Source organism: Nomascus leucogenys, chromosome 8 (assembly GCF_006542625.1).
Source record: "Nomascus leucogenys isolate Asia chromosome 8, Asia_NLE_v1, whole genome shotgun sequence".
Lineage (NCBI taxonomy): Eukaryota > Metazoa > Chordata > Mammalia > Primates > Hylobatidae > Nomascus > Nomascus leucogenys.
Window position 1 is genome coordinate 84137643 of NC_044388.1, and position 10025 is coordinate 84147667.

General features: G+C 34.9%; 1 long non-coding RNA gene across 1 annotated transcript in view; it reads right to left on the reverse strand.

Annotated features, from left to right (window-relative positions):
- The window catches only part of LOC105740236, a 33023-nt gene extending 23963 nt beyond the window's left edge, over positions 1-9060 (reverse strand). The window contains exons 1-3 of the long non-coding RNA XR_001116256.1: positions 8948-9060; positions 8485-8687; positions 4117-4318 (exon numbers count right to left, since the gene is read on the reverse strand). This is a non-coding gene — a long non-coding RNA (uncharacterized LOC105740236). The remainder of the gene's footprint in view (positions 1-4116; positions 4319-8484; positions 8688-8947) is intronic.
- Positions 9061-10025: the final 965 nt, after the last annotated feature.

Here is a 10025-nt window from a genome sequence, read left to right on the forward strand (position 1 = left end):
AGGATAGTATTGATTTTTTATATATATATATTCATATTTAATGAAATATATATTTCAAATTACTGATATCCTAAGCTGACTTGGAACCTGCTGGGACTTAACTGGCATAGGTAAGTGGATAAAGAAGGAATATTAATATTCTCTCATTAACATTAGGCAAAGCCAGGGAGAGAAGAGGTTGACTACCAAGGTGAGGTTATCAGTGGTATCATGTCTTCCTGAGGAACATCATAAGCACAAGTTTGAATTGGACTGATGTTTCTGTTGTATTGACTTCAAGTATTGATTGAAAATAAGAAATAATTTCCAGCCTTTTTGAGGGTAAGACCTTACTAAGAGCATCAGCTAACCACATTGGAGTTGAGAGCACAGCCCCAGTGGGTGATAAGAAGCTGAAGCTGAAACTCACAGTGAAGGTTGGGAATGTACAGGCAAGCACTGTGGCTCTAGCATACTCTGAGTTCTCATCATCTCACCCGTGCTCTAGGTATATTGCAACAAAACAAGTTGTCAGCTCCATTACTGTACGGTTAAAACTGTCTACTTTGATCTGCATTCACTAAACAACTTAGGCTGAGCCTGGCTCTGTGAATAAAGTCGTCCTTACAAGAAATGTAATGACCACCATCAGCTGGCAATTTGGGGACGAATAATATAGGAGAAAAGAAGAGATTCTTGCTTTTACTGATCAATTGTTCTTTAGTTCCCAGATATTCCTTTCTTGGAGAAAAAGGGGGAAAGTTTAGAAATGGGAAACACTGAGAAAAGTCACAGACTAAATATTTTTAGAATATCCATTTATTTCTTATTATCACAATTCAAGGAAATGATGTACCACTTTTTCACTTTTGAGAGAGAAACCGTTAATAAAATTGATAGTTAATGCTGAAGACTGTCATGAATTAGTCACTAGATAGAGGCACGTTTAAATTGCAAATTACTTTGAAAGTCATTAACCACCCCAAACTTAATAAAATCTTCACACTGTTAAAGAGAGTAACAGATGTTGTTTTTAATGTTTAATGAAAAATATTTATCTGCTGCTATAATCCAGTCCCGTCTCCCTGACCCCCCTTTTTTTTTCCTGCTCTCCAGTTAGGTTTGTTATGTTTCATTTGAAAGCTCTTCTGCAAGATGATGAGTGTATTAGTTTTTACAATTGTGAAGGCTCAGTCTTAGATAAATGTTATTTCTCAAGGAGTTCTGCATACTGCATGTTTGAGAGCAAGAGTCAGTTTCTAGAAATCTGTGTGAGTAAAATGGAGAGAAGGCATTTTTTTTTGTCTCCAGCCAATATGGCAGATGAAGATATGTAACTACAGAAAAGCATTCTAATCGGTGTAGCTTCAAGCCTTGAAAGATACTGCATAGTAACTGTGCTTTCTTTTAGATGATCTTTTTTCTTCTTGGATTATTTAAGGGGGACTAATTTTTTGAAACCCTAGGCAACACGATCACAAGCAGTAAACAAAGTTTGTATCAAGAAAATAATGGTATTTCAATGTTAGGGAAAAACAATGTCATAGCCAGGAGGGAAGCAATCAGAACTTAAACTGTTGCAATCTGGAAGCTTCTCCTCAGGACCTGTTTACAGCTGGTTCACTGTTCTCCCAAGCAGTATAATGTGCCAAACAAGTGGCAGGTGGGAAGGTTATGTAAAAAACTGTCTGCATGACTTAGTTGACTGTTGAGGTTCAAAAAGAAACTGTAGAGACATTAAGCCTTCTGAAATAAAAAATGAAAATTATGGTAATCCCCTCAACCGAGAGACAGAACTGGTCTCTATCTAAACAGACCTAAAGTGAATAGTATTGTCTAGTGCAGATAGAGCTCCTTCTGATTAAAAAATTTGTCACAGCTTCCTTAATTTTGTGTAATAGTATGAAGAATACATCCTTGATTTCACCTTCTAGACTTGCAACTTTCTCCTAATTCTTTGCGTTCCAGGTTCAAGGAAGAAAAACAGCAATCATGAAGAGAGAGAGAGCAGCATAACAGATCATTATATTTATAGTAATGATTTGATTCTCAGAACTAGGCTTAGCCCAAGTTGTTTAGTGAATGCAAATCAAGGTAGAAAGTTTCAGCCCCAGCATGAGTGGAGTTGATAATTTGTTTTGTTGCAATATAGTTACAGGATATATATATATATATATATATTAGTCTCCCTGGAACATTCACTCCGATAAGAAAGGAACCATTCTTTCCATCTATTAGGCAGATCTTGCAGAATGAAATATTAAACAATTAAAGTTTGCTGTTATGTTATACTGTGATGAAGTACCACAAGTAATCTTATCCTTGACCATAGATTAAAAGATCATAGCCTTCTGAAGAACTGCAAAATGACCTCAAAAATTGTGTGGAATATAAAGATATTGCAGTCAAAAATGGCTGTAAGTATCATTCGATTGTACAAATGTTTACAGATTGTGGTACCTAATATAGGCCAGGGGCTATGCCAAGTACTTTAGATGGAAATACAGAGATGGCAAGCATAGCCCCTGACTTACGGAAACTTCATGTTTAAGAGAAAGAGTAGGACAAGCACACAAACTGTAACAGGCACCAAAAAAAGTTCATTTAGGCCGGGTGTGGTGGCTCATGCCTGTAATCCCAGCACTTTGGGAGGCTGAGGCAGGCGGACCACAAGGTCAGGAGTTTGAGAGCAGCCTGGCCAACATGGTGAAACCCCATCTCTACCAAAAAAATACAAAAATTAGCCAGGCATGGTGGCGTGTGCCTGTAATCCCAGCTACTCAGGAGGCTGAGGCAGGAGAATTGCTTGAACCTGGGAGGCGGAGGTTGCAGTGAGCCGAGATTGCAGCACTGCACTTCAGCCTGGGTGAAGGAGCAAGACTCTGTCTCAAAAAAAAAAAAAAAAGTTCATTTAGAGATAATCAAAGATGTAAAGATGTTCAGATCAAGAGCTCTTAAGTTCAGAGAAATATTATATGGGCTTTGTGGATTGAACTTGGTTTTTCCAGGGGAGAGAAAAGGTAGATGATCCCAGCTGGGGGGACAAAAGGAACCAAAGCATCAAATTTGAAGTATTAGGATATTTGGAGTTGGCAAATTGTTCATTGACGTGTGGAGTATGCTGGTTGGGATGGCAAATATGAGAGCTGTTGACAAGAAAATTGTCCTGCCATGTATTTCTTTGATATATTACATTCATGACCTGTGTGTTTATTTATTTTGAACCCTTTCAAATGAAAGATGACATATGAAGTCATTCTCTATAACTTGGTAAAATTTCCCCAAAGTGATAAAATCCTAGTAACCAGCATCTAGATCAAAGAATCATATTACCATCATCCAGAGGCCCCCCAACCTCCATAGCCTCTTTTAGTCACACACACACACCCCATAAAAATCATTATCCATTTTTATATGTACCGTCATATCACAGTATAGTAGTTTTTCTGTTTAGAACTTAATATAAATAAAATATTAGATAAACTTGTGTTTGACTTCTTTTACTGAAGATCCTTATTTAGTGTAACTATAGCTTCTTTTTATTGTTTATTAGTATTCAATTGTATAGAATTGTAAGAATAATCTATTGCTGATGTACATTTGGGTTTTTAATTTGTTTTAATCTTAACTTTTCAATCAAATAAATGTATTAAAAACAACTCAATTTCAAAATGGTTAAAGGAATGCAGTGACTGATTAACTTAAATGTATACATAATCACCTATATAACATATTCAAGTATGAACAATAATCAGCAATTTTCCTTATTAGTGATGAATCCTAACTGCAGTTTGAGGACTGGGAAGTAATCGGGTCACTTCTGTGTCCTGTTTCTCTTCTATGGTCACCTGACTAGCTCAGTTGGTAGAGCATGAGACTCATAACCCCTTCTAGTTTGCTTCATACTCTAGCCTGTGTTGACCTCTTTGAATTCTGTGCTGTTATTCCTGATTGGAAAGGTCCTCGGATGCATTATAAACATTGTATTCTTGTGTTAGAGGAGGTTTTGCCTCAACCGCAAAACATCAGGTATTTCTACTATGTTATGTAAGCAAACAAACAACAACAACAACAACAACAAAACTCCTTGCACACATTTTGTTTTCCAATTCCAGATTAACTCTGTTGAAAACTTACCTCACTCACTCTGATGAAAGAGAGTGTTATCTTTCTCTTGAGAAAGCTCTGTGTTTTGAGAAGGAACAACTAACTTTCAGATTGCCATCTGGAAGGTTTCTCACTCAGGAAACTTATCCAAATTCCCCCTCTATTGTCCTCAAAAGGATCGTCCATCCATGGATCTGTGACTCTCACTGTGTCTTGCACTGTTAATGTTTGTCTGGGGGAAAGTAACATTTCTTAGGATTATAGGCAGCGCTTCCCACCTCAGTAACCAATCGTGATCATTACCTCCTTCAATCCCTAATATCTGCTTTTATAGACTTTTGAGGGGAATGGAAAGGAAAGACCAAGAAAATGCAGAAAGTGGAGGGTAGTGCTTTCACCATGCATTGCATATATCTTCAGAGATTCAATAAGAGGATGAAAGGCTGCTGGGCAAGCCACTCCATGGGAGCTCCAAACCCTACTTGTATTTGAAGAAAACGATTAATTTTTTAATTTTAAATTTTACAGATTAAAAAAAGGTCAGAGTGAGACTCTTCCCTTTTTATTCATTCTTGCTATTGTGCAACTATGAGTTTCTGAGAAGTTATAAGGTTGATTTCATGTCATCCATCCCAGTTACAATTCCACTGTGGGTAAACATACTTAATGGATTATATGACTACTGTATAAAAAGATGTATTAATTGCTTATACATATAAGCAATATAAAGATATAATCTTAATACCATAATTAATAAAACGAGAGAGGTATGTGAAGCACCAAGAGCATATAGCGATTGACTTCAATCTAATAAAATTTAGGGTCGGTGTCTCTGACGAAATGAAGCTTGAGAGGTTGTAGGAAGAGTATGTGGTACTGAAAGAGGAAATGCCGCATGCATTTAAACATATGGACCCATTGTATTTTTTGTTAGCTTGTTTTAGGTTTTTAGAATTATTTTATTACTACCAAGAAATGAGTCCATTTTCGAGCTTTTATTTTATACCTGTGTATTCATGTGTATATACATTAACTTATATTAGTTCAAATAATCTTCACTTAATTACCACAGAATTTTCCTTAGATAAATATGCTTTCTTTTGTGTAATATCACAATGGCGATATTTTGCAGTTGTTCTGGAACTTAAATGGCATGAATAATATTTCCAATATAATATATGACTATATGTCCTCTGAGTATAGGACAAACATCTTAAGGATAAATAGTGTTATCATTCTTAATACCTACCAGAATTTTTAAACGGAATTTTACTGTAATAAACAGCTTATTACAGAAAAACACTTTCTCTGAATAAAATGTATCTTATTATAATACTCAGTATAACATCAGGGTTTTTTTTATTATTTCCAAATAACAGAGAAGAAGTTGGATTTAATCTAATAAGTAAGAATTACAACACAGTTTCTATAATCAGTAGCTCAGCAATGGGCATTCATATTCACATGAATTCATGTGAAATTGAATGCCCATTGCTGAGCTACTTACTTTAATTCTAAAAATGTTTATTGAGTGTTAAGTATATGACGTGTCAGATCATGAAAATATAAAGCAGATTAAGTCAATTTTCCTATATTTCAAGGAACTTATGGTATAACCTAGTAGTCAGTGAAAAACATAAAATCATCATGGTGACATTTCGTGATGGAGATACATAGCTTCCAAGGGAAACCAGAGAGGAGGATTTTCATTTGGTTGTTGTGTGTGTGGTGTGTGTGTGTGTGTGTGTGTGTATTTTTACAGTTATATGCTTATATAATCAAACTTTTATGTGCAAAAGCCTGAGATGTATGGATTTGGAAAACAGGATAAGTTTTAGGAAGTAGGGATTGGAGGGGAGAGGCAGTCAAGAGATAAACTTGATCTTATTAATCTTCAGGGAAGTCCTAACTTTTAGACATTATTAACCATATTTCACAGAAGTCATGGTACTGATTCCTGGCCAAATCTGCTATATACAAAAACCTATTCAATCTTTTACTCTATACAACTGAGATATTAAATTGGAAGTTACTTATTTTAATAACATAATTTTTCTATGTAATGCTTCACAGTTCCAAAGCATCCTCACATAAATTGACTTATTCTAAACTCATAACCACATTGTGAAGCAGAAGGTAAGCATATTTATTCCCATTTACATATGAGGGAACAAAGGCTTAGTGTAATAAGAACTGGCCCAAGATTACCACAGATTTATGGAGTAAAATCTAAGTCATTTTAATTCCCAAGTTTGCATACTTTTATTCTCTATTTCTTAGCATCATAGTTACTGTAATAAAATGGGAAGTCATGACTGTGTATTTGTTCATACATAGAATTTATGACATCTTCTTTTAAAAGAGTATAATTAATAAAATGTTTTAAACCAGGACTTGAACTGGGTGAATTCAGAGGATAGAGGACAAGCTGGCACACATACTGAAAAATGTAGAATGCAAGAAAAGGCCCAAGTGCTTCGAATGCATGGGGATAGCTTAAAAAAATTGTTACACAGAGTTTAGCTTGAAAGTGGGAAAAGCAACTTTTTCAAATGGCTTCATGAACCATCTCCTATACATAAGCAGAACAGAATACACCAAATGTCTAAACACACATGCGTGTTTGAGTCCTTTGATAACACTGTTACTAGTTGTTTCTTCTACAAGGTTAGGTTGGATTTTGGCCAGTTAATTGAAACTGAAGAAAATAAAATCTAAACACATTACATGGGAGCTCAAATTTGAAGGAGGGATGCTTTTAGGGAACATGCATTCAACTAGCCAATGTTAATATGCAAGACCACGTTAGACGTAGGAGAAATAATCCCACGCAATTTTCAGTACTGTCAGCTGTAGCTAAGGAGTTATGGTGAATACTATAAAGTTAGGTCAGTCACCTATATATTGAGACTGACAGTTATCAGGGAGAGCTAATGCATTGATCCAAGTGGTATTTAAAAACCACAGTTAGATTAGTTTAGATGAGGTTGTAATTCTCATTTTCATCATGAATTTTATTTTCCTTTGTCAAAGATGTAATAATACTGAATAGACTTTAAATGATTTAAAGCCCCATAATAATTTTACTGTTCATATCTCATTAATTACTTAACATTATAATGATGGCCTACCTCATAAATAGAAATACAAAAATAGGCCACAATGATAGAATATAGCCCTTGCTTTTTGCTGAGATAAATTGGAAGAGATCACAATATTGAAGATATTTCAATACTTAACATGCAAAGAAAAGAAAAACTTGCAAAAATTAAATTCAGTCCTTTTTACATGATTAAAATAATGAGAATTTTGCAAAGCATTATAGAATATTTTTCTCTCAGGTCTACATTTTTTTCTGGCATGTCTTTCTATTGTGCTAAAAGCAAATACAGTACATCCTATGTTTTGTTATGTAGGGTATCATATTGTCTCTTTCTTAGGATTGCTGTGAATACATGAGGAGAAGGAAAATTAAAGTAGCAAATAGGGCATGTGTGTGTATGTGTGTGTGTGTGTGTTTACCACGAAGTTAATATAAGTTTAAGTACTGTAACTACTACAGAACTCTAATTCTGAAACTGGATTTTATATCAGAATAGTCTTAGAAGTTGTCAAGATGTAGGTTTTGTGGCCCTACTTTTTTCCTACCAAATCATAACATCAGTGTTGGTGTGCCCATAAACCTACATTTGTAATACTCTCCATGGTAATTCTGATGCACAGCTGGATTTGAGGACCACTGATAAGATATTCATATCAAATATTAAATGTGTGTACATATTTGCTACTGAAAATACATGTGATGTTTCTTTGAAATTGTAAAATATGTAAAATAATGGTTTTATGAGTAACTCCCTGCCCTACATCACCACGGTAAATGCTACAAAGTATTAATACCTAGCATAGTGCCTCTTAACAGCTTATTGTGTTGGCTTGGGGTCATGGGTGATAGTTAGCAAGAAGATTATCAAATGTGAACTGGATTATCAAATGCAAACTTGATGAACTCTTCTATACTGAAGGAAAAGGGGAACAGTGACTTCAGGGGTAAAGAGTATATGTCATCAGCTCAGCAGTAGCCTAAAGAGCCCCTTCAGTGTTTTCCACATCACTTCATGTAATTATGGTAATTATCACTGATTATGCTCAAAGTTTTTTGTAGGTAGTCTTTTAAACATTGGCGTAGATTATTTAACATAATTCTCACCAAAAATATTATATGTTATTAAATCCATGTTACAATCTAGAAAACTGAGGCTTTCACAGAGACCTATATTTTTTAACTCCTAAGATAATACAGTAACTACAAAATACAGTAACTCTACAGGTAACAGTGATAACAAAAGGTTGTCTTCAAAAATATAAATAACACAACTAACAGCAAAATAGCAGACTTACTTTCTTTCATTGCCAGAGTGCAAGGACTCCTTCCCCCATACTTCTTCCCATGCCTCTGAAGTGCTTGGTTCAATGAAGGTTAGCCTACTTTAGTTTGGGACCACATCAGTCAGGTACTGCAGGGCCAGTGGGCAGTAGAGACCTTCTGTTAAGTTTTCTTATGAGTCACTAGTGAAGCATAGGAATTCCCTGCCTCTGGCACTCTATAGGAAAAAAAAAAAAAAAAAGAAAACACAAGGAACAAAAGAAAACAGGCAATTTGCCCCTGTCACACAGATTAATCAAGAAAGCCATAACCTTTGTATCTTTAGTTTGTCTCTGATAAGGGGAAAAGGGCATTATGATAGATACAGAAAGGAATCACTTCAATCATCTTTAAGTGTCTTAGGACATAAGGCAAGGGACTTAACGCTTTCATTTAAAACATGTATTCTTTTTCTCTTGAAGTTTCTGTAATTATTACCTGTGCTCCTTCTATCATGCTGTATTGTGAAAACTTCAGAGAAAAGAAGCAAGTTCTATAGATCAAAGAAAAAATTGACTGGAAAAAAAAAGGATTGTCTTTCTACTAAACACACACACATATTCTGTCGTTATGGCAACATAAGATCTAAGAATGGCACACCAAATAATATGGTACCGAGGCACATTATTATACTATCATCAAATGTCACAATAAATGTGCTTCAGCTCCTCAATATAACATACAGTATTGTTTTCTGTTCTTCTCAGTACTTTCAGTTGAGGTCAAAGCAACTTTTCTGAATGAAGACCAAATATCAACCATCGCCCTTCTTAGTGGATCTTTCTTGCATGAAGACATCCCACTAATTTCACTTAAAATATATGCAGTAGATTGAAAATTGGGCTATTTCTTCTGTTTCCTAAAGGAACAACTGTTTATCCTTCAAAACCCATTACACTATATCTTATAGCAATATGCTTAGCTGAGGAATTCGTTTGTGTGTGTGTGTGTATTTTATATATATATATGTGTGTGTGTGTTTGTGTGTGTATAAATAACTTTGATTGACTAAAAATTGGCTATAAATATGTAGACGAAGTAAATCATACTGATTTAGATAAAACAGATTGGTTTAGTATATCTTCCCACATGCTTTTAATCTTTAAAAATATATTTATGTAAGAGAGCAGTGGTGGAAATTTTACCACTTTTTGGATGGTGCTGCAAATTTATACAGTTGCTTTATTCTTCATATTTTCTCTAATATCCTGATATGCATATGTATGTTAATGTTCTATTATGGTATTGACTCACAACTATACCATGTGACTTTGCCAATGGAAAGACAAAAAAATGAGGAAGAATGGGTTACAAGTCAGCAGCAATTTTCTGGAGAGATTGCAATAACAGCGAAAAGGCAAGATACCTAGGAGGTTTTAGAAAAGATGGGAAAAGATCACACATTTTAAACAATCATGAAGTACTGAGAACTAACATGAGGAGGGGCTGAAATTGGCTTTAGGGACTGTTTCCTCTTTCATGTAGGAGAAGAAGAGGAATAAAAAGGAAAGGCTAG